Here is a 25,491-nt window from a genome sequence, read left to right as displayed (position 1 = left end):
GGAGGGTGTGACAAAGGTCCATCTGAGCTAGCGTCCAGGGGTAAGGCTTGCAGCCCTGCTGGGGTATGTGGGTATCAGTAGGATCCTAGTCTACCATTTAAAAAAGAAAGAAAGAAACAGCAAAAAAGATAGAAGAGAGCAACTAAAAACATTTCATATTACCAGCAGAGGACTACATCTTTCTCCTCCTTGGAAAAATATCTCAAAATTTAGAATTGAGGGGAAAAAAACACATAAAGTGGATTTAGAGGCAGCATAAATGAAAATGGACAGCCTCGGCTTGCTGGCAGCCAGAAGCGAGTCTCCGGGAGGGACAGAGCGAGGAATGCCACCCTGCAGTAGCCTCAGATAAGAGGAAAACAGTCTACTCCTGATACTGGCACTGAGTCATAGAGCAGCGGCAGCTGTGGAATTTTATTTACTGTTCTAGAATTTACACTGTAATTTTAAATTATAAATACATGTTATGTCACCCAACACTAGTGTCTGTCTGGCTCATTTTCTGAATTGTGCCAGGCGATGAATTAAGGGCAGGGACATGAAACTGAAGACAATGTGTGTCCTGGCCTTGGGAACTGCCAATTATGTAAGAGGCCAGACCTGGAGAGCGGTCCCCATTATACCAACACACAGAGTGTGGGCTAGTGGGATGAAAGGAAAGGAAAAATTAATTCCATGCCCTGGAACTGGGAATGAATAGAAGCTTAAACAATGGATGGATGCAGAGTGGATTGGAGTTAGAGTGTTCTGTCTCAACTCCAGCCATGCCCACTGAATTAGACTCTCTGGGAACAGGACTCTTTCAGACCTAAGTTTTTCTTCTGTGCATTAAGTTTTAAGGTAGAGTCTAAGAAATGCCTGGGATTTCAGAAGCTGGAGGATGAAGGGAAGTGGAGACTGAGATGCAGATGTGTCTGACAGATGGAGTTGTATCCCAGAGCAGGAGAGGACCCTTAAAAGTCACTGCAGAGGAGGAGCTGCCCACCACACAGTGATTCCTGACTTGAGCTATACAAATCACTTATAGAACTATATACATACATATTGGTTGGCCTCTCTTTTCAGAATGTCAAAATGATGGCGTCTTGTGAGCTATCACAGTAGTGTGTGTGTGTGTGTGTGTGTGTGTGTGTGTGTGTGTGTGTGTGCGCGTGACTCTGAAACATGACAGGGTGGAGCACTCCAAACTGTACGGGTTAGAGCCCTGGGCATGCTACAGTGAATCATCACAGCGAGGCTCCAGTGTTGGATGCAGAACTCTAGATTCCAGTATTAATACACAGTGTTGTCAGTTAGCACCAACTATGGATGATGTCAGTGGTTTGAACTGAGGTGCCTTACATGTGCATGCAATGGGAGCTGCTGTATCATCAAATGGGAGAAACCTAGCCATTTCCTTCCCACCCAGAATTCCAAGGGACCTTGGGGATTAATCCTATAAAAATACCACCTTGGCATACCTGGACAGGAGCATGAATTCTCAGATAACTGGATAAATGTTTGGAGCCTGTCAAACCAATTACATGCCTGTGCAGTATGCTCCCAAAGACTTAAGGTTAGAAAGAAAACTGGAGAACACAGTGTTTGACTAGACCACTATTAAGGAGATAGAAATGAGAAGTCTAGCAAAGTGTCCTGAAGGTAAGCAAGTGAATTAATGACAGTGTAATCACAAGCGCCCGGACTAATGGAAATCAACCTGTTTACATTTTGAAAGGGATGCCAAAGTGCCTGATACAAATTTGCGATGTCATCTCTCAGATTTAAAGAATTTGGATATTCTGTATCACCAACGCCATAAAGACTAGATTTACAGGATACATCTTTTCCCAGGGTAATAAAAAGTAATGCATGGATATTACCTTCAGCTTTTGATCAGGGTTATAATGCTATATTTTCAAAAGCATTTCTGCGGTGTCACAGATAGTCACATTTTAAAAAAAATCTAATCTCCCTAAGCATCCACGGGTGGCAAAGTTGAAGCACAGAGGAGAAGTTTATTTTGTCAGATTATATAGAATCTAAATTGCAGGATGCCGAGGACAATTTCAAGAGCCATGCCATATTGCCTGCCTGAGTTGTTTCTGGTTAGTGGCTCAATACTGGACAACAGAAACTTAACTCAGGCAGGCAATATGGCATGGCTCTTGAAAGTGTCCTCGGCAATCTGATAAAGCAAGACACTCCATGAATTAGTAAACTTCTGTTGTACAAAAGCAATAGAGCAAATAATTCTCCCTGGTTGGAGTTTAAGGAATTTTTTAATGTGAAGTTTCTCCATGTGTTCTTAATCATTTATTACAGTTGAGTCGAGACAAGGGATCAATTATATGTCAGACAATAGTTTAGGAACTTCTTGTCTTGACCCAGACTGAAGTTGTAGTTTTAGTCACATTCAAAAATAGATTCTGTTTCTCTCAGTCATCCTCGGGTACACTCAAGAATGTACAAAGTTCTTTAAATCCATTCAAGGAATAAAACAGCTATTGTCTTCTGAACACCTACTAGGTATCATGCTTTCTATACATGCCACTTAAATTACTCTTCCTAGGCTTTAAACCCCTACAGGTTTGTAAAATTAGGTTACAGAGAAGTCAGGTTATGTATTCAAGATGAAAAGGTAATTAGCCGCAGAGCTCTAACAACAGCTGATTCTTAGCTGGCTGCTCCTCCTCCTCCTCCTGCCTTTGCTTCTGCTTCTCCTCCTTCTTTTATAATTATTGTTATATTATATACATGTGTATAATTTATACATACACATATACATATGTACAACCTACTGAGTTCACTTACTGTTGTTCTAATGAGCATGTTTAAGTCTGACCACTTGGAAATGAAGAATCTTTCAGTGACTCTTCCTCAGGGAAAACTGATTCTCTCTTCTCAGTCCCCACTTTTTACCTGCGTCCCTTCACTTAGGGATAGACCTTGAGAAATTTCCCCCATCCACGTTGGCATGTTAACAGGTGTGGTCATAATACAATGCTTGTTTGGGCTCATAAATCTCATATTGTTGAGATTTGATGTGTGCAACATTCCTGTCATGTCTAGAAGACACTACCTTTTAAGGTTCTCTTCCGAGTTCCTAGTTAGCCACTGTCCTATATTGATTTTGTTTTTGTATGTATTTCTATTACTTTGATTATGAAAAATAATTAAGTAATTATCATTTCCTCATAAAAGTACATAAGACTATAAGGATGCATGTCTCTATTATCAGGGATCATGACTTATTAAATTGAAGTTTCTTCCACACCCATGATGGGCACTGTAAGATAGAGATCTGAACAAGCTAGACATGATTCCTGCCTCCACAAGGCATTGCTTCTATATGAAGAATAGTGAACTGCAATTAAAACAATGAATGTAAAGGCTAGGGTTGGAGAAGCAGGTTTTGAGTTTGAAGTACAGATGTCCACAGATTTGATCTTGAAACTCGAATGTTGGAGAAGTGGATGGAGAAGTGAAGGGAAAGAGTTATCTATGCTGAGGAGAAAGGGTTGGTTCTGAGGCACCCAGGTATAGCTCAGAAGTGAGAGGAACAGAACATACCAGAAACAAGAAAGCTGAAAATGGAAGGTGGTAGGAGTTAAATGGGAAGGAGGGTAGTAGAGAGTTATGGGGCTGGAGACAATACCATGAGGGTCTTTGAGGCTTCCAGGCAGGCCACGCCAGGAACTTAAGCACTGAATGGCAAAGATGCCACCTGAAAGACATTTCAGCTGCAAAGGGCAATGCCATTTAAGGACTCTGAGCAAAAAAGGACAATGTCATCCTGTGATCAAAGTGAGGGTCTGTAAGCCTAAGACACATGATGGTAGCACTGAAAGAGAAGATCCAGAAGATAGACTAGGTTTAGTTTCTAATCTCTTCTAAGAAATTAGGGAAGAAGATTCACAGTGATCCTAGCTCTCTGGCTTAGGCAACTGAACAAAGTATGAGCTGGGTTTCTGGTCTAGGCTTGGGTGAGTCAGGTTTTGGATGAGTTTCACATAGCTGAGGTGCGTACATTCATTAAGCAGATGAGACGCAAGGAGAGAACTGACCTTGACCTAGAACTAGGAAGTCATCAAAACCAGGGTTGCTCGACAGAAGGGGTCCACAAAATAGTATTTAAAACCCCCGAAAAAGAGGAGGCAGAGGCGGAATCAGAGAAAAGGGACACAGCCAGAGGGAGAACCTCTGTGGAGATGATGCCTCTGAAGCCGTGGGGGAGACTTCCTGGAGGAGCTGCACCGACCATCCATGTCTCCAGTGGAGCAGAGTCCCGAGAAGGCTCAACAGAGTGTGCAGTGATAGAGTCAGAGAGAAGAGAGATAAGTGCAGGCCACAAGAACAGGGTGTGCTGGCCTGTCAAAGAGAGACCTGAGGCTGGAGCTTATTAATGAGAAAGGCCCATCTTTAGCCTAATTTAGGCTAATCTTTAAGCCATCTCGACTGAGAGTTTGATGGAACCATTTTTCTGGTTTATTTTCATGTAGCTGAGGCTAATGAGGCCAGCGGACATATCTGCAGGGTAGATCCAGGCTTGCTGCAAACTCAGGAAGGAATGAGGGAGACACAGACTGAAGGAGACAAAGCGCTTGGGCCGTGAGTCACTAACTCTCAGAGATGCTCTGTCGGAAAGCACCGCGGTATGTCCGCTGTCACCTCTGACAGGAACCGCTCTCTCTCAGGGGCCCTGCCTTTCATGGCACTCTGCATGGAGGTGACTAAAGGGCAGTGTCCAGACAGTCTGAGAAGGGGACAGAGGGGAGAACATTGATCTCCATGGCAACCCTCAAACCGTCCTCTGCAGATAAACAGTGGAAGCTGAGAAGGCAAAGTCATCCCATGTGTGACACAGGTTTGCTCAGGCCTCAGCTCTCTCCAGTTTCTTAGTCCCCTTCACCAGCTCTTCTCCCCCGCCCCACCCCAGTCTGTTCCCCTTCTTGGCTCTCTCTTCTAGCAGGATACCCTTTCTATCCCCATCCTTCTTCAGATCCTCACTGAGCATGAATGAGGAACAACTGTGATGGACATTCTGTCTGAGCCGTTTTCCCTCTCCCCACCCCCACTTCTTCCTCACACCCCATCCTTTCCTCCTTCACCTCTCTTTCCCATATCAGACACACTCCCCTCTCTCCTTCTCTCTTTCCCTCCCCCATTGTCCTCTCACTGGGGAATCAAGCCCAGAGACTTATGCACACCAGGGAAACACCCACCACTTTAGTACGTATGGAACTACATCCTGACTACCACTCTCTTGACAAATCCCCAGTGTCCATCCAGATCCCTAAGTTATTTTGGCCATGAAGTCTAAAATTCAGCCTTTCCCAAACTGGACTCACCATCTCCACCATCAAATTGATGTTTCCATTGCATGTTTCTTACCTTTGGTTGATTCTATCAACTAACACTTGGCTCCTGGAGTCCCTAGGTCACATGAGGCCACTGTCTCCTAATTTCCACAATAAATCAGTGAGCCAAACCTTCAATCCTTCCTCTGCAGAGTCAGAGGAACGGCATCACACTCCCAGCCCTGCTGTCCTGCAAACCTTTCTGCCTCTGGTCACGGGCCCCCACTCCCCATCTTGTCTTACCAACTACTTTCTCCAGGATGCTATCAAGACTACATTTTTCTTTTCCTCATCTGATGACTCATCTTCTGTCCAAAGTGATAACCTTTCCATATTTTGCTACAGCCAAGAAGCTAGAGTTGATGCTTGAAATTAGCACTGCTTAAAACAACTTTATGTATGGTCTCTGGAGTGACATTGTACTGGTTTGAAAAAGAGATGTCCCTCCTAGGTCCAGGCTTTTGAACACTTGGTCCCCAGTTGGTGGTGCTGTTCAGGGGATGTCATGCAGAAGCACAGTCTTTCTGGATCACATGTGTCACGAAGAGCAGACTTTGAGAGGTCATAGATATTCCCACTTCTTTGCTTCATGCTTTCAGTTGAAATATGATCTCTCAGCTGCTTGTTCCAATAGCTTGCTGCTATTAGGGACTCTTCCTTTAGGGCCATAAATCAAAATTAACTCTTTCTTCTAAAAACTGCTTTTGATCATAGTGTTTTGTCACAATAATAGAAATATGGCTAATAAAATCATTATCTACTCATGTGTATGGGCCAGGCATATCACTTCCAGCTTTATATGAATTATTATACCTAATACCAACTATGTTTGTATTTTATATATTATTAAAATGCTGTTTATTTCACAGGTATATTTTTGTCCTCCCCATCATTTCCACATTTGATCACCACTTTGACTATTATATGATAACATTCCACACATACTTACAAACAAGTAAAGGGTAGATTCCAGTCCTTGAAAACTGAACAGGCATTTAGACAGCACATTCTTGGCAATGGGACCCGGATGAATTCTATCAAACACAGTAGAGAATGTTCTCACTTGGCAACACAGAAAGGATAGCCAGATAGCAGCTGCTGCAGAAATGCAGTAACATGGAATATTTCAAACTGCGTAAACCGCTTTCTTCAAGAGATTTCCCCCACTGCCAGAGACTATGAATAGCCTCCTGGTCAGTCATCTGGAAGCAAGTCTTCACATGAACTTGGCTTCCACGTTGGGAAGAGAATCACCCTTGTCTACACTTGCTTTGACTTTTGCCTTAGTATTTTCTACAGAATTAGGTCTTTTTGGTGTTTTTTCCCATTTTTTTTTAAAGATTGTAGACATTTTGATCCTGTTGTTGATGTATTTTAGTCTTTAGCATTCTGGCTTTATTTTTGTGTGTTTTGGGCTGATATGTTGTACAGATTTCATCACTGGAGCTTTTCTTCTGTTTCCTCATCCTCAGAATCACCACCATCAAAATCATCATCTTCTTTATTAACACATTCTCCATCACCATCATCTTCATGATCACCTTCATGATCATCATCTTCATGATCATCACCTTCATGACCATCATCTTCATCACCATCATCTTTATCACCATCATTTACATGATCATCACCTTCATGATCACCATCTTATGTCTATCATCTACATGATCATCACCTTCATGATCACTGTCTTTATGATCATCATTTTCATGACCATCATTTTCATGATCATCATCTTCATCACCATCATCTTTATCACCATCATTTACATGATCATCACCTTCATGATCACCATCTTACGTCCATCATCTACATGATCATCACCTTCATGATCACTGTCTTTATGATCATCATCTTCATGACCATCATTTTCATGATCATCATCTTCATCACCATTGCCTTCATGATCACCATCTTCTCTTCACGATCATCACCTTCATGACCATCATCTTTATGACCATCATCTTCATCACCATCATCTTTGTGATCATCTTCATCACTTCCTTCTTTTCTGTGGAACTTTGTTACTACTTCCAGGGGCAAATCTCTTTCCGGATATACTTAAGAGAGTTACAACTTCCTCATCTCATCTTGATATTTTGAATCTGTGTCTTTCTCTACAGTGCCTAGATGCTGTCCACTAATGTGCACAGGCTCTGAACCACAAGTCAACCTTAAGACTACAGGTCATATAATTTCAAATCCCCCAAGTAAAACGGTTGGTTGTAAAGACATTTCGGTTTCCAGTGTTGCTTTAATTGGACTGCCTTCATAGTTCATTGCTTCTGCCTCTACGGTGTGTGATTCCTCTTCTGCTCCTGCCTCTAAACTAACCATCCTTAGTGATAACTGGTACTTATTTCATCATTACCCATCTGAAAGTGATAATATTTGTTGGCATTTAGTTCACAATCAAAAAAGTTAGATTCCAAGGCATCAGAGGACTCATGCCTGAATACATTTGTGCACTCTAGTGAGAAAGAATCCAGGCAGAGAAAACTGAGTACATATCCTTAGAACATTTGATGTTTTGCAAAAGTTAAATTACAGAGATTAAGCAATTTGGCTTAGTGTCAACAAGCTACATAAGAATCCCATATCAAATGCAGAGGTTGTGCATCTTAAAATGTTTTAATCTTTCTCTTTGCTACTATAGGCTATATAACTGAAGACATTCTTACAGTTGTGTACAAGGGAGTAGGCATTGCTGCCCCTGATATTGTGTGATTAGACTGCAGGACCAGTAGCCATGCAGCTTGGGAAGACTTATTATCTTCACCTCTGATTCCCAGATCTTGACTAAATCTCTTAAGCCCCTTCAACTTCAGGCTACTCACTGGATGCTGTGAAAATGTTAATATTACAGTTCCAGAATCTTTAGGATGGTGTGCTGGCAGGTGGTCAGGGCTCAACAGAGATGAGGTCATTCCCTAAACTCTAGATCCTGTTCATTTACAGTGAAGGTGTACTCTACTAACAGCTTGAAATAGAACATTTATATGGCTAGATGTACAGGCTCCTGTGGGAGACACTGTGCTGGGGACAATTACTCTCATTCACTTTGGGGATAGCAGTAAAGGTAGAAAAGGTAAGAAAAATAGAAGGCAGTCTCACATCTGAGTATACTACCTGAACGTGTGGGGAGATATAAGAATGCTTTATATCGGAGAGTCCTGAAGCACCAAACAGAAAGAGAGAAAAGGCTAACAGAAAGCAAGCCACATCTCTTCCCTTTCAATAGAATGGATAAATAGGAAAACAGAAATAAACGGGCTAGTTTCTCATGGAAGAATTTAGCCCCTTAGGATGAGAGAAAGTAAATATATCACTATGCAAGAGTACAATATGCTACAAGAATTAATTCAGGACCACTGTTCACCTTTTGTTCCATTTTTACAAGGAAAAAAGATGCCATTTTTTTTTTCCTGCAGGGTAGTGGCAGAGACTGTAAATGTTTAAAATGTCTTACAAGAAGTGTTTACAGGTCTGAGCTGGGCTGTCCTCACACATGCTGCCTCATGTGGTCACTAACAAGACAGAGTACTACTATCCTAGGTAGGAACTAAGGCAGACAGAGTAGGGAATTTGCCCGCGTTTGTGCAGCTGATGAGTGGCAGGTCTCTTAGTTGGGACGGACACTTTCCATTGCAACACAACACCTGTGCCAACACATAATTACTGTAACTTTGCCGCTTCACTGTTCTCACTCTAAAAACTTGCCTGTGTGGCTTATGCATGTAATATTCTCCCCATGAAAAATTCCCATCAAGCATTAAAAATAAGTGTCGTCAAATAAATCTTAAAGGGTGTGTGTGCACTGAAGAGATTGCTCAGGGGTTAAGAGCACTGACTGCTCTTGCGGAGGACCTGGGTTCAGTTTCCAGCACCCACACGATAGCTCACAACTGTCTGTCACTTCAGTTTCAGAGGAGCCCTTGTTTGGCCTCCATGGGAACTGCACGTATGTGGTGCACATACATGCAGATAAACACTCACAGATATAAAAATATAGAGAAATAAATCTTATTTTCAAACCATTTTTATTAAGGATTTTTTTTAACTCATTTTTACATGCCACCCACAGATCCCCCTCTCTTCCCTCCTCCTGCTCCCCAAGTCTTCCTCTGAAACCCCACCCTCCATCCCCCCCTCCAACAAGGTAAGGCCTCACATGAGGAGTCAGCAGAGCCTGGTACATTCAGGAGAGTCAGGTCCAAGCCCCTCCCCTGCATCAGGGTTGTGAACGGTGTCCCACTATAGGTAGTGGGCTCCAAAAAGCCAGCTCATGCACCAGAGATGGATCTTGATACTACTGCCAGGGAGCCCCCTAAACAATTCAAGCTATCCAACTGTCTAGCCTATCCAGAGGGCCTAGTCCAGACCCATGGAGGTTCCACAGGTGTTGGTCTAAAGTTCATGAGTTCCCACTAGTTTGGTTTAGTTGTCTCTGTAGGTTTCTTCATCATGATCTTGATGCCCCTTGCTCATAGAATCCCACTTTTCTCTCTTCGACTGGACTCCTGGAGCTCTGCCTGGTGCTTGGCTATGGATCTTTGCATCTCCTTCCATCAGTTACTGGATGAAGGCTCTATGACAGTTAGGGTATTCACTGATCTGATTACTGGGGTAAGCCAGTTCAGGCACCCTCTCCACTATTGCTAGTAGTCTAAGGTGGGGTCATCCTTGGGGATTTCTGGCAACTTCCCTAGCACCGGGTTTCTTTCTATCCCCATGATATCTCCTTCTATCATGGTATCTTTTTCATTGCTTTCCCACTCCATCCCTGTTCCAGCTTGACGATGCTGTTCCCTTATGTCCTCATCCCCCATCACCTACACTCCATTGCTCACCCCTCACCACCATTTCACTCATGGAGATCTCATCTATTTCCCCTTCCCAGAGTGATCTATATGTCTCTCTTAGGGTCCTACTTATTAGCTAGCTTCTCTGGAGCTGTGAATTGTAGTCTGTTTATCCTTTGCTTTACACCTAGTACCCACTTATGAGTGAGTACATACCATGTGTGTCCTTCTGAGTCTAGGTTACCTCACTCAGGATGATATTTTCTAGTTCCATCAATTGGCCTGAAAATTTCATGGTGTTATTTTTTTTTAACTGCAGAGTAGTACTCCATTATGTATATGTACCACATTTTCTTTATCCATTCATCAGTTGAAGGTCATCTAGGTTGTTTCCAGATTCTGGCTATTACAAATAATGCTGCTATGAAAAGAGTTGAGCATGTGTCCTTGTGGTATGATTGAGCATTCCTTGGGTATATGTCCAAGAGTCATATAGCTAGGTATTGAGGGACACTGATTTCCAATTTTCTGAGAAACCCCCATACTGATTTCCAAAGTGGCTGTACAATTTTGCACTCCCACCAACAGTGGAGGAGTGTTCCCCTTGCTCCGCATCCTCTCTAAAAAAGCTGTTATCAGTGTTTTTGAACTTAGACATTCTGACAGGTATAAGATGGTATCTCAAGAGTCATTTTGATTTGCATTTCTCTGATGACTAAGGATGTTGAGCAATTCCTTAAATGTCTTTCAGTTATTTGAGATTCTTCTGTTGAGAATTCTCCGTTTAGCTCTGTAGCCCATTTTTTAATTGGATTGTTTGGTATTTTGGTGTCTAGTTTCTTGAATTCTTTATATATTTTAGAGATCAGCCCTCTGTCAGGTGTGGGGATGGTGAAGATCTTTTCCCATTCTGAAGGCTGTTGTTTTGTCTTATTTACCATTTCCTTTGCTTCTCAGTTTCAGGAGGTCCCTCCCATTTTTTTAATGTTTGCTCTCAGTGTCTGTGTTACTGGTATTATATTTGTCAGGCAGTGGTGGCACACGCCTTTAATCCCAGCACTTGGGAGGTAGCGGCAGGTGGATCTCTGTGAGTTCAAGGCCACTCTGGTCTATAGAGAGAAATAAATCTTTAAGAAATAAGTGCACTCTCTTTTATGCCATTACAGAGATACAATGAAGCCAGTCAACATTTTAGCATGGGGAGGGAGGGGTTCATGAGACTCTACCCCTAACTGAGAAGGTATGGGCCACTGGTGGCTTTGGGGGGAGGGAGAGTCCAGTCAGGGTATGGCTTCTGGTCAACCATCCTACAGTGAATGGTCCCATACCAAGGAGTATATAGACAGCACAAATTGAAGTCAATGAGTCATTAAATGAGAGAAAGAGAGAGGGAGGGAGGGAGGGAGGAAGGGATGGAGGGAGAGAGAGAGAGAGAGAGAGAGAGAGAGAGAGAGAGAGAGAGAGAGAGAGAACACAAAATTGAGTAGGGGTTGGGAGGTGGTGGGATTGGTATCTTAGTTAGGGTTTCAATTGCTATGAAGGGACACCATGATCATGGCCACTCATATAAAGGGAAATATTTCATTGGGGTGGCTCCCTTACAGTTCAGAGGTTCAGTCCATTATCACCATGGTGGGCCATGTCAGTGTGGAGGCAAATGTGGTGCTGAAGAAAGAAGGAGCTGAGAGCTTCAGGCAACAGGAATTGAACTGTCTCATTGGGTGTGACTTGAGCATATTTGAGACCACAAAGCCTGCCTCCACAGTGACATACTTCCTCCAACAAGACTGTATCTCCTAAGAGTGCCACTTTCTTTGGGGGCTATTTTCTTTCAAACCACCACAAGTGGATTTGGAAAGAGTTGAGGTAAGGAGTTGTGGTAAGTATCAAAATGACAAAGTTGATAATTGTTACCACCCTGGTAAACATGCCTCTGTATTTCCTATTTGGCAACATTCTTTAGCAGTATTGAGAAAACAATCACGTTAAACTTTCATATTTGAGAGTGTCAGCTGTTGAACTTTTTGCAATAAATGAGGGCCTGGGTCTGCATTTAAGACATATACACTTAATGATCAAATCATAGCTGGGGGTCCCCAAGTTTCTTTCTTACCATTAGTGAGAGACCCAGATCTGCCAACCGCTTTTACTTTACAAACACAGCATTTGTATTTGCATAAATGGCTTTTCAGGGCACAAAGTAGAAAATGAATCTGTCATTGCTGCTCCCTAATATATTCTAGGATATTGCTCTGTTAAATCACAGCCACTAAAAAGCCACGAAATAACAAAAACTGCCTTCTTGTTCTCCTTTGAGGCACATTATCCAAAAGAAGCCACTGCATAAATACTGTCTGTGCTAATTAATTAGTGCTGCCCATATTCATTTTTCTAGACCAAGAAACAAAACTTATTACATCCCTTCCCCCAATTCTAGTTAAAATTAACATTGCCAAGATGAAGTCAGTTGCAGGATGATGATTAAAATTATTTTTCTTCCTTCCTTCCTTCCTTCCTTCCTTCCTTCCTTCCTTCCTTCCTTCCTTCCTTCCTTCCTTCCTTCCTTCCTTCCTTTCTCCCTTCCTCCCTCCCTCCTTCTGTCCCTCCTCTTGCTCCCTTCCTTTCTTCCTTCTCTCTTTTCTTTTCTCTCTTTCTCTCTAATTACTCAAGTCAATGAACGTTTAAAAAGTCTCATATCCAGTTTGGTTGCTCGTTTTACACAACAGGGCAGCTAATTAAAAGCCCCACATGTTTTGGCACAGAGTTGACGACTGTGAAAAGGTCACAGACTGGAAAGTAAAGTTCAGGGTGCCTCCCACATTTAGCTAAATAGTCACACAGTGTATTTAAAAATAATTTCTGTTCCTCTCTTTCAAACAGCTGCTTTTCTCCCTGAGTAGGATTGCCCATCACAGCGCTGCTTTCTTCCCAGGGTGGCCATACTCACAGGATCCCTTGAAACACATCAGGAAACTCACAATTTAAAGAAGGGCCTTTGACAATCGGACCTTTTTTTTTTCAAGTAAAAGTAAAACAAAATCTCAAACAAAATCATTCTAGAACTAGATCCCCAGGGTGTACCCTCCCTGGGGAGCTGCTGGGTTGATCTTCCAAGCAAGTGTGGCCAACAGACACACTCCACAGCCAGTGTCCCTTGGCTAAGAATCACTTTTGCTTCTCTCTCTCTCTCTCTCTCTCTCTCTCTCTCTCTCTCTCTCTCTCTCTCTCATCAGACAGGGCAGTGTCCCGAGGCCTCCCATCTCTCACCCCACCTCACATAACTGTTTTGCTCAGCAGGAATCCACCTTGAGATAAGCCTCCATCTTTTCATCTCTGTGTGCACACATTCCAGCCTTTCTCAATGCCTACACATTACTGCTTCCCAGCCTTTGTTGTACGCAGCTCAGCACTGCCCAGTGCTTCCTTCACCCTGTGCAGCTCAGCACTGCTCAGTGCTTCCTTCACCCTGTGCAGCTCAGCACTGCCCAGTACTTTTGGGACTTCTCTGCATTTTAATGTTGGTGAATATTGTGTGCCTCCTCTACCTGATGAGTGACAGAATAACAACTACTTGTTTAACAATGTCATCCAAAATTGTGTCAGCAGCAGATGAGTAAGAATTAGGTATGTCCGACAATCCATCACCATGCTGCTGATACTTCTCAGGTGCCACTTTCTCTCACTGGCCGTTCTGTGACGGTTCCTTTCTACTTTTAAAAAGGGATATAAAAGTGGCATAACACAGAAAGAGACAAACACTACTGTGCTAAAACAACAACAACATGGTATTTGTCTGAGTATGGCTTATTTCACTTAACACAGAGACCTCATTTCTATCTGTTTTCTTTAAGATGGAGTAAAACTTCATCCGTTGTGGATATGTACTGTGGTTTCTTTATCCATCTATTTGTTATTGGGTACCTGGGCTGATTCAGAAATTTGGCAACAAACATTGGTAGGCAGATACTTCCATAGTCAGCTGACTTTGGTGTGTGAGGAGGTGTATGCTCAGAGGCAGTGTGACTGGGTCATATGTACATTTTGCTTTATGTATTGAGGAGCCTCCATACCGATTTCCACGGTGGGAATCAGCAGGAGGGAAGGAGGCATGCATCCCCTGCATGCCTGCCAGCATTTGCTGTGTCCCTGGTGTGAGCTACATGGATAGGGGGAAAATCTAAGTGACGTTTTGCTCAGGGCCTCATTTGACTGGGGTTTCCACCAACTCAGACACTTATTAAGTTCCATATGCTTTGCAATGCCAGGGTCTTATAGGCCATAGGTCTACTGTCTTCCCCTGTCATTACCTAACAATCCCCACCTTCAGTGCTGTCATCAAAAGGGAAGCGTTCATGTTTTACCAATTTCTGAGAAGGTAGGGAAACTAAGGGAGCCAATTTGATACATGCTATAGTGAGCTGATTGAAACCCCATGGCCATGGGCTCTTCCCCTTGCTGATCCTTCAGTCTGCTGGGAGAGTAGACAGTCGAAAGACCTTACCAGTTGTAACCACTGTCAGTAAGCATATCAATAGTAAGAGACATTTAGGGTGAACTGCAGAATAAGATTGCAAATATAAGAGTTGAGTACTTAATATTAATTAAAGTGTATAATAATTAAATATTGAATATTTAATAATTCCATTTACACTCATAAAATGAAAATATTAAGTAAGAGAGGATAAGGTATTTGCCAAGGGCTGCACAACAAATTGGTTCCTGAGGTAAGACCAAATTCATATCTTCTTGTATTAATTTTCCTTACTTGATGTTAAATTAAACTACAAGCCCCCCATGATTCCTAATATTCTCTCAACCAGGGATCTTAATTAACTTACATGTCCACTCACCAGTAAAATGGCTAATGTTTATACTCATGAGGCCTAGCAGACTTATTATACTGGAGTCCCCACTGAATTAAGTTATACAAGAAAAACACTTAATTTAGTTCCTGACAGGGTTAGCAATTTTCTGATAATGAGGCTACATTGAAACATGCTTGATATTAAAAATAATACCATATATACTTTTAAACTAGGTAATTTTAAACTTATGCAATTTAACCTTTTTTTCTTTCTGGATATTGGATAGAATTTGTAAGGAAGCCTACAGAGCCGGGACTATAATCACTAAAGCTGTGGCCATCTTCGACCACATTGTTCTTTAGCACTAAGCATATATGATGCACGTGTTATTATAATATCATTATGCAAGTCCAGACAACCAAACAACACTAAATAAAAGTTGAGTTTAAGGGAAGGGTCTTACTCGTCATACACAGACAGGTCTCTACAGTCTCAGCAGACTGTGTTGCAAAAAACACGAACACACCGTTCTAATGCCTAAGTGATTCAGTTCAGGGAAAACAAGAAAGCAAATTTTACTAGTAAAATTCACAAGCATTTGTAGACAATGTGCTCATTTACCTGAAGACTCAAAATAGTTACAAACAAGCCACAAACCAGAATAGAAAGCAACAGCATGATCAAAACTAATAGGTAGAAATTGACAGTGTTTATGTAAAGTAGGCTGGCTGAAGATGCCACAGATAAACCATTCCATTTACTGTGATAACTAAAACACAAACTGTACAGGAGCACAGTTAAAAGAAGGGATGATTTCTAAAACATGAAAACCTAAAGTGCATGAGTTAGAATTCTGCCCTCGCTCCACCTACATGACTACACATGTGCAGTTCAGGAGCTAAGCAAAGGGTCTTGCATCTTATGTCATCAGTGTATGCTGATGACTATGTGCTCAGTGTGGTCACACAATCAACACATTTCTGGCATAGCTCTGTAAGCCTGCTGGCACATGCTCACTGGGAACCCTTAAAAAGCCTGAAGCAGATCCCACCATCTCTCTGTCCTGCTCTGCTCCCCCCTCCCATCGCCCCTCTGTCTGCATGGGCTTTCCTCCTCAGGCCTGGTTCTCTTGTCCTCCCTGTCCCCCCAATAAAGCTCTGAAACTAATACTGGGTTCTGTTGTCACGGTGACTTTTTTGCCCCATAACCAGCACTGCCACCAGTGCCACTTATCATTTCAGCATGTAAGGGACTGGAACCCTTCTGAGCAGGAACAGAGTTGATATGTTCAAGTTCTTATGGAGAAAATTCAAAGTCAGACTGAAATTTTAATGTAATCTCAAAATTTTAAATAAGTATGTATGTGAGTGAGTGTGTGTGTGTGTGTGTGTGTGTGTGTGAGAGAGAGAGAGAGAGAGAGAGAGAGAGAGAGAGCAAGAGGATTAGAGAGAGAGATAAAGAGAGAGACAGAGACTTGAGACTGAGATTGAAAAATAGCTATACGAGTTCTGAAAAGGAAAAATCTTAAATGTGGATTGTGGGTAGACAGGGCCATCAATGAAAATGATCTACCATACAGTATGCAATCCAGGCACTCAGGAGGTAGAGGCAGGAGAATCAGAAGGTCAAAGCCAGCTCTGCTTTGTGAGTTTGAGGCCAGCCTGGGTCTGTACAACTGCCTGAAACAACAACAACAACCATGACAAAGTAAGGGACTTTAATATCTGATGAAGCTGTAGTTTTAAGTCAGCAGGACGACATGGGCTCTTCTGTGAGTTGTGTAGGACAACTGGACAGGCAGTGAGACCAAAGCAGGTTAAACTTCTGCTTCACACATCACACAAAAGTAAGTTGAAACAGAGCTGCACTTGTACTGTAGAATGACATGAGGAGAGTATGTAGTAACGTGTATGTGATCATTTGTGTACATACATGCACACATACTCTAAGTGTAACATATCTTTGGAAATAAACTATCCTGGTGAGCTCTGCCCATCTGCTACAGTCTCTGATATCATATTATACTGCAGGCATGTCTGTAGGGGACTGTCCTTATTGGTAACGGATGTGAGAGAGCCCACTCTGAACGGTCCATTCCCTAGGCAGGTGGCTCTGAACTGTCTAAGAAAGCTTGCTGAGTACAATCCAGATTGCAAGCCAGCTAGCAGGCAGCCTCCTCCATGATTTCTATGGTAATCCTTAGCTGTGAGTGAGTTCCCTGGCTAGAAGTAATGCTGTGTGGAATAGCAAACAGATCTGCCTTGAATTCTTGCTTTGCCTTGCCTCATTGATGGGCTGTGACCTGGAAGTGCAAGCCTAAGAAACTGTCCTCCCATCTGTGGTTTTTGGTTGGGATGTTTCATCTTAATAACAGAAAGGAAATTAGAACAGATAGCCTTGGGAGAAGAACTAGGGGCTGAAGGGACAGGGTTAGGTAAGAGATGTGATGTTTAGCATATGGCTTTTTATTCCTTCTGAATTTAGTATGAAGCACATGTATAATCTACTCAAACATCAGTAATATACTATTTCACCTAAAAATTCTGGGAGACAGAAAGGCAAGTTGCAAACGGCTAGGCCTGTTAAGTCAGAGAAGGCAGGGCCAACTACATAGGAAGAGTTTCTACATCCTCTCTAAGGATTAATTCCAATTGTTTTAATAAACAAAGGAAACATAAGGGTCACTTTAATAAAGACAAAGCCTTTAACAAAAAAAGAGTGACACAATCATTCTTTTCAGTTAGGTATCCTCCCTCAGCCTTGCACGTGACTCTCCTAACACTGGCTGGTAGCATTGAAATCCACTTCAGAGAAGATAGAAGGAAGAAAAGAAAGATTATGTTTTGATTCTAAAGTTTCCAAGGTGTCAAACATTACTTCCCAGCCTCATTTAAATAGGAACAACTCATTTTTCTGTACCACCCGCTTCAAATTTTGCCAAACAAAATGTCTGCTTCAAATTTCTCCTTGAATTCAATGTAATCCAATTTCTCCCCATTTCAGCATCTCAGAGTTTTCTGGCTTGAAACTTCATTGCATTTTAAGACTTCTCATAATAATGAGGTACCGTATTTAAAAGCAGACTCGCAAACACATAACATACTGTCATTGCACTAGATGTTGTAAATAGTCAGGCAGCTAGAAGCTGATGTTTTTCTTTTTTATAGGTACAATGGGCTTATTGTGAAATATTCAATGCACTAACAAATTACTTAAAATTTCCCTATGCCTAACTGGTTCCATTCTCCTGTGTCATATTGGCCCTTTGGCTAGACTGCCCTGTGAAGTCCTTAAGAAGCCCAGTGTCACTCATTAGGAGCTGGAGTTTGTGATCATGGAGAAAGGCTACACACAGTCCAAGTCCTAGGCCAGCTCTTGTTCAGATTTATGCCACACCCTCTAGAACAGAATGGTCACTAAGCATTGTTTTAGTGTCTGTTTCCTAAGGCATCTGTATGCTGATATCCCTGCTAAAACAAACACCCTGGGTGGCAACCAGGCTGCTCTCATGTCCTTGGACATTCAGTTGCAGGTTTTCTGGCTCCAGAGAGGATAAAACCTTTCCTTCAGCTCATTTCCTACAGACAAAAGAGACAGTCGTCCCCTCATCTGCAGCCCATACTTTCAATTACTTGTGGTCAATGCAGTAGAGATGTATTTAATTAAAAATTACAGAAGCCAATAATTTGTCAGTTTTAAATTATGTGCTGCTCTGAGCCATGGGAGGGCATCCTGTGCTGCACTGCTTTGCTCCTACAGGGTGTGAATCATCTTTTTCTGCAGCATGCCCAGGCTGCATGCCCAGGCTGCATATGCTGCTGTCCCACTGGTCAGTCACTGTGTTAGTCTGACTTCTTCTTGCTGTACAAAGGACTTGAGAAGAACAACTTAAAGTTAGAAATACTGATTTTGGATTATATTTTCAGAGGTTTTACTTATTAATTTGTGTGTGTGTACATGTGTGCATTTGTGTGTGTGTGCGCGCGCGCACATATGTGGATGCGTATGAATGTGCATGGATCTATGTGCATGCTCAAGCCTAAGGTAAATGTCTGGAATCATCTTCAATGGCTTTTCAAGCTTATTCAATGATGCAGGGTCTTTCAATCAACATCCAAAGTCACCCATACATGTAGTCTCTATTGCCAGCTTGCTCTGGGGATCCCATGTCTACCTTGGCTTCCAAAGTTGGAAAACTAGGGTTTTTTTGTGACATCTGGGAAGACCTTACATTTTCATGGCAAGAACATAACCACTTATCCTATTCTGTTTCAGGGGTTGAAGTTCATGGCAACTTGGTTCTTTGAGGCTAAGGAACATAAAGAACACAAGAAGCCAGGAAGCAGAGGGAGAGAAAAGGCGGGGCATTTTAATGACATAACTCTGGTGATGGTGCCTGGCTTCCTTCATGCAGGTCCTTTCTCCTGAGTGCCCATCCAGATATGAAAAATCAATATTGATTAATGCATTAATGGCACCAATTATGTTAGTGGTCTTATGACCCAATCACTTCTGAAGGTGTCCATTAGCTGGAGACCAAGCCTTCAACACATGAGACCTCTGGGTATCACTTCATATTCAAACTACATTTGATCTTTAGCAGATGGGCTGTCAACAATGTCCTCATGTTTGTGTTCAAGATTACTTTCTTTTACTTAATCCTGGTCTCAAAAACCAAGAATAGCGATGATGTCATTTTGGAACTATCAAAAAGAACCTTTAAATAATAAGGTAAAAATTCACAAATTATGTTCTGGGTGGGATTTGGAGAGTCCTCCCAAGGCCCGTGTGTTAAAAGTTTGGTCATCAGTCATTGGTATATTGGTAAATGGTGGACCATTTAGAAGACACAGACCACCTAGTGGAAGAAAGGTTGCTAGGAGCTTGACCTTGAAGGAAGTGCTTGGACTCCACTGTTTCCTGCCTTTCACTTCATTTCTGAGCCACTGTGAGGTGAATATGGCCTTCACCATGCTGTACTGTCTTATCACTGGTCCAAGAGCACTGGGCTGAACTCTAAAAACTTAGCAAGAATATCTTCTCTCCTCACTAAGCTGCTGATCTCCAGGACAGCACAGTGAAAGAAAGCCAGTTGACACAGCTGAATAAAGAAAGAAACAAGTGTGTGCTGAGCTTGTGAAAAGCTATGGTAGAAATTCATCTTTCATCTGTAGAACTGAGAAGAAAGAAGTTGATGTTGACTTTGATGTCATACCTCAATCTGCATGACTTATAGCCATTAGGTACAAGGGGGCCTTGTTTGGAATTGGAGAATGAGTTAAATTGTGCCAGAACAGAAAACATATTTGGACTGATGGTGATATGTTACAGCAGGAGCTGAGGAAGTCCCCCATGAAGGGAAAAAAAATTGAAACCAAGTCTTCAGTTACTATGTAAATGTTCTTCTGGAAGAACACCTCAAATAGAGCCCACAAGAAAGGGCAAAGGGGCACCAGACCATGAAGCATGGAAAGCGACGACGTGCAGGAATTATGTGGCAACTAGTAGGGCACAAAGAACAGAGCAAAGAAGACCTGTGCCTTCTAAAACAAACAAAAATTATTACTTTGAAAAAAAGAGACCATATTTATATAACTTTTATTATAGCACACTGCTATAATTGTCCTTTTTTTAAAAAAATCAGTTATTGCAATTCCTAATCTGCTTAATTTATAAGTTAAATTTTACTAGAAAACACATGTCGGGCTGGAGAGATGGCTCAGCCGTTAAAGGCTAGGCTCACAACCAAAATATAAAACACATGTCAAGGCAAGAAAACATAGCATGAGCATACACAAACACATGCATACATGTGCATGTAAATATACACAGACACACAGGTGCACACAACAGTTGTACACACACAGGTGTATACACACAGGTAGAGAGAGGCTTCTCCCAGCCACTGTCTGTGGGCTTGGGAGTACAGCTGTGGGCTTAAACACACAGCTACATGCTACTTAATACTGCTTCCTAGAATTGGGGAGGTAAACGGGACACATTGGTACCTGCACCATCTTGAAAAGCTGAGCAGGGCAGACCCAGCAGTGAAAGCTGTCCTTTCATCCTAGCCACTCAGCTTAGTTTAAAAACTCTCCTGGTCAGAAAAGAACTATAGATACACAATAAAACAGATTTAGATGGGAAAAAAGCCTCTAAATATTACAATATGGTTTAAACATATATGTAGCCTTGGGGGGGGAAGGATAGAGAAAGTCTTTTTTTTAATGAAGAAATTTTTTATTCATTGTACACACCAATCATAGATCCCCTCTCGTCACTCCCTGCCTCCCCAGCCCTCTCCCCCCAACATATCCCTCATTTCTTCCTCTGGCAAGGTAAGGCCCCCCAAGATCCTTCTAGTAACTTCTCACCAGATCATTCTCAGTGGCCCTGAAAAATTCATAAATGTTTCCTATTGTCACAAAAACAAACAAGTATCCAAAATCCCCATAGTTCCTTCATCTCTTCCTCATCTCCCATCTTCTCCTATGTATTTCGGTCAAGCTGCATGGGCTAATCATACTCTTCTCCTCTCTCATTCTCATCCCCTTTGATCTTGCTTGCCTTTGGGTGACAGAGTCTCTGGGAGCCTGGGTAAGACTTTTCTCCAACATCTCCCCCAAGGGTCATATCCAGATGTAGTGTTCAGTCACCATGGCTATGACACACTATGAAAGGAAACTCCACTCAGACATTCTCTTTGGACTTGCCCAAAGGCATCTCAAAACTCTACACATTAAAACCTTTCTCAGAATTCCTGGTCCTGCCCCCATGTGTCCTCAGATATTAAACCTGGTGTTTTTCAAGATTTCTCGCCTGAAGAGGAACCACCCTCCCTTCAGTGGTCTAAGCTCTCTTAATGCCTACCTATCACCTCAGTGTCCAACGTGTTCATCTGTTTTAGACTGCTGCACAGGCTGAGTTCTCTTTGTCTGCGTCCTAGAAAGCTTCCATAGTTTCCCACTTTGTACCAATTCTACCCACTCCCCTAAACCCATGTGTCCTGCTTCAAACCCATCCATGCCCTGTCCTGCCCATAGCAGAGCCTCTGGGCTCCTGATCCCGACTCTCCTCACAGCTACCAACTCTTGCCACATAGCCTCACACTCAGTTTCTGAAGGTCCTTTTCCCTTCCAGGCTTCTCTGTACTCTGCCCTGTGCTTCAGGCTGTAGTCATCGTCCTTACCAGCAACACCTTCTGCTCAGCCTGTGCCATGGTCTTTACAGCATTGGTCAGAAACACAGTAGATGTTTGTTGTCACGGTCACCTGATTGATCTGTCTGCCTAAGTAGAGTGTCAGAGTCAATAAAGCTGCTTCAGTTGGGTAAGCAATGGATCCCAATATCCTGCATAGTGCTTCCTAAGCAGGACACCATCTATGATGTCTACTAAATAAACAGAGGAGCAAATGATTTAATTGGCTCTGGTATTTGTGTTCTTTACCACAATGTAAACACAGACCTAAGCTTTTTTTTTTTTCAGTTAAATTCCAGAACATAATGACCTGGATTTTTTCCAGAGCTTGTCAAATAAGACAAAACAATTCTGCCCATCATTCCTTGACCCATCTACAGTTCAGTTTGTCCAGCACAGAGCCTATCCCAGAACAAGCCTGCCTTCACCTAGTCATTATCCCACTCTCATGTGGTAAACCAGATGAATAAATAATGTTGGAAAGGAGGCAGTAAAAACACCACAGAGGTTCCTACTTGTCTTAGTGAAGAGAAGTTTCAGAAAAGTAAAACATTGCACAACAGACCAAATCCTAGCTACAAGGAGACCTATATAAAAATATCCATGATCTTTATTTGTTGATAAAATGTAGTCAATAAGGATATGAACTAGCAAAAATGCTTTGTAAAAATAGGCAAGGTCAGGAAGGACAACATGGCAACACTGTAGGTGATTATCTCCAATACCCTTGCTACTCAATTTGGAATAAAGAGACAAGATTTATTTTTAAGACAGAGCCTCACTGTGTAGTCCTGGTTAGCTTGGAACTCGCAGAAAGTCTGCTTACCTCTTTCTCCCTGTATACTACTATGCCCAGCAGGAGAAGAAATATGTGTGCAATTAGCCCTGTCTCCATCACCCTGCACAGAGACTAACCACAAATGGTTCAAAGACCTCAATTTGCATCCAGAAAAAGTGAAACTTCTAGAAGAAAACACAGGCATATCCTGCAGAATAGAGATGTAGGAAAAGGACCTTGTGAATAAGATTTCATTTGCTATGAAGTTAAGGCCATCAGTTGACAACTGGGACCTCCTAAGAATATAAAGCTTCTGTACAGTGAAGGAAACAGTCAAGTCAAGAAGAGATTCATAAAATGGGAGAAAATCTTTGCCAGATATACTGCTGGCAGAAGATCAAAATCCAGAATATACAAAGAACTAGAGAAATAGAGCAAAGACAGTAATAACAAATAACCCAATTAAAAATGAGATAGAGATCTGAGGAGAGTTTTCCAAAGTAGAAATAAAAATGACTAAGGAATGGCTCAAAAGGTGTTTATCATTTTTAGGAATTAGGAAAATGCAAATAAATGCAACTTCAAGATTTCATCTCATCCCAGTTGGAATAGCTGAGATCAATAAAACAACAAATGCTGAAGAGAACGTGGTGAAAGGGGACTCCCATTCCCTGTTGGTGGGAATGCACCCCCATTTCCTGTTGGTAGGAATGCACCCTCATTCACTGTTGGTGGGAAAGCACCCATGACCAGTTCAGCTGCTCTGGAGATCAGTATGGGAGATACTTAGATAGCAAAAAAAAAAAAAAAAAAAAAAGATTCCATTGTATGACACAGCTATACCACTCCTCGGCATCTGCACAAAGCACTCAACATCATATTCCACAGACACTGTTCAGTCATGTTCATTTCTGCTCCATTCACAATAGCTAGGAAATGGAAACAACTCTTGCAGCTAGTGAATGGCTAATAAAAATGTGATATATATACACTATGGGATACTATTCATCTGTAAAGAATAATGAAATCATAAAATTTGCAGGTAAGTGCATAGAACTGGAGGAGGGGAACCCAGACCCGAAAAACAAACAACACACATTCATGCTCATCTGTTGTTCTTAGCTCCAAATCTTCAGGTGTGAGTATAGAAGAACCAGGAAAGAAGACCATGTTGTGAGTAAGCTCTAGAGATGGGGAAAGCGGGGTACAGGTGATAAGAAGGAAGAAGTGGGAAAGATGGGTTGGGAGCCTTTAACTGTGGAGGGATAAGAACAATGATAGGAGGAGGAAGGGGAGGAGGAATAAAAAGTCCTAAATATTCCTGAAAAAGACATAGGAATCATTATTTTTTGTTTACCTAAAATTAAATATGATACATGTAAATACATGCATATATACTTATACATAATTAAATATTTAAATAAAATAATACAAATTGAGGTGACAATACATCCCCCAAGAGCCACGGACTGTCTGGCAGAAACTCTAGCGTTGGCATGAGAAGCTGCCTTCTGAGTTGTTTGTCAGGATAGTTCAAGAGACTCCCAGATAACAGGTTATTGCTGTATTATTGGCCCTGATCCCCAGAAGTTGAAGGTGGGTCCCTATTGCTGAAGACACCACATTCTCTGACACAGCACTTGGAGGACTCAAAACTCTATCGTACTTGAAAGCCTCCTCTCTCAGCAGTTGCTTTCACAGCACCAGAAGCCAAGAGAAGAAAGCAATCAAGTCTCTTCCACCTGTGATGTATATGAACCCCAACAATGACCAGCATGGCAACGGTGCACTAACATCTTGGAGGTAATTAACAGCTACCTTACTGGATGCAAGACCTATCTAACAGGAGGGTCATCATGCCTGGTACTGTAAACCTCACCATCTGCCCAGGGGTAGTGAGGCCGTTGACTTTAGAGGAGAACCTATCACCACCACTTCCCTCAACTAGTGCAATTCCTCCCTACATTCGAAATGCCTATCCTGATGCCCACAGATAAGTGCAGCCCTTAATTCTTACCTAGGAAGCTTCCTTTCCAGCAGATCATTATAGACGTCATAACCGGTCAACATGCAACCAATGATTGTGGGATGCCCAACCCCAGTTGCTCCATCTACAACATAATCCCTGCACCCAAGGCTTGGGGAACACCAAGGAGGAGGAGACAGAAACACTGTAAAAGCCAGAGGACCAGAAAGTCACCCGTGAGTCTGCACCTTGTGGCTGCAACAGAGATGCTACATTCATGAGGTCTCAACAATAGGACAGCCTAAATAAGACCTGGATAATTCAACAACAGTGGACATCCCAAAGTAGATGGAGGATAGCTCGTGGGACTTCAGCCCCAGATGAAGAGCTACATGCAATTAAGGACTACAGAGAGAGGTGGGGGAATTAGTTTATCCCAGAGATGTGCCCCCTGATGGGTTATCCAGTGCATCAAGAGATCAGCAGGAGAAACACACATGCAGGCAATACTTCAAGGACTGTATTCTTGTTTATCTGTTTACGTGTGTACGTTACAGCAATAGATAAAGGAGAGCCTTGCACAGGGGGCGGGCAGACACAGGA

General features: G+C 42.2%; 1 protein-coding gene and 1 pseudogene across 3 annotated transcripts in view; both read right to left on the bottom strand.

The window, feature by feature from the left end:
* L3mbtl4 (L3MBTL histone methyl-lysine binding protein 4) overlaps positions 1–25,491 on the bottom strand; it is a 410,639-nt gene that overhangs the window by 54,491 nt on the left and 330,657 nt on the right. The window lies entirely within an intron of this gene.
* On the bottom strand, positions 6,377–24,979 carry LOC102909951 (nucleophosmin-like; annotated as a pseudogene).

The sequence above is a fragment of the Peromyscus maniculatus genome, chromosome 13 (assembly GCF_049852395.1).
Source record: "Peromyscus maniculatus bairdii isolate BWxNUB_F1_BW_parent chromosome 13, HU_Pman_BW_mat_3.1, whole genome shotgun sequence".
In the NCBI taxonomy this organism is placed as follows: Eukaryota; Metazoa; Chordata; class Mammalia; order Rodentia; family Cricetidae; genus Peromyscus; species Peromyscus maniculatus.
The sequence above is the reverse complement of the archived record's forward strand: the minus strand, read 5'-3'. Positions and strand labels throughout refer to the sequence as shown.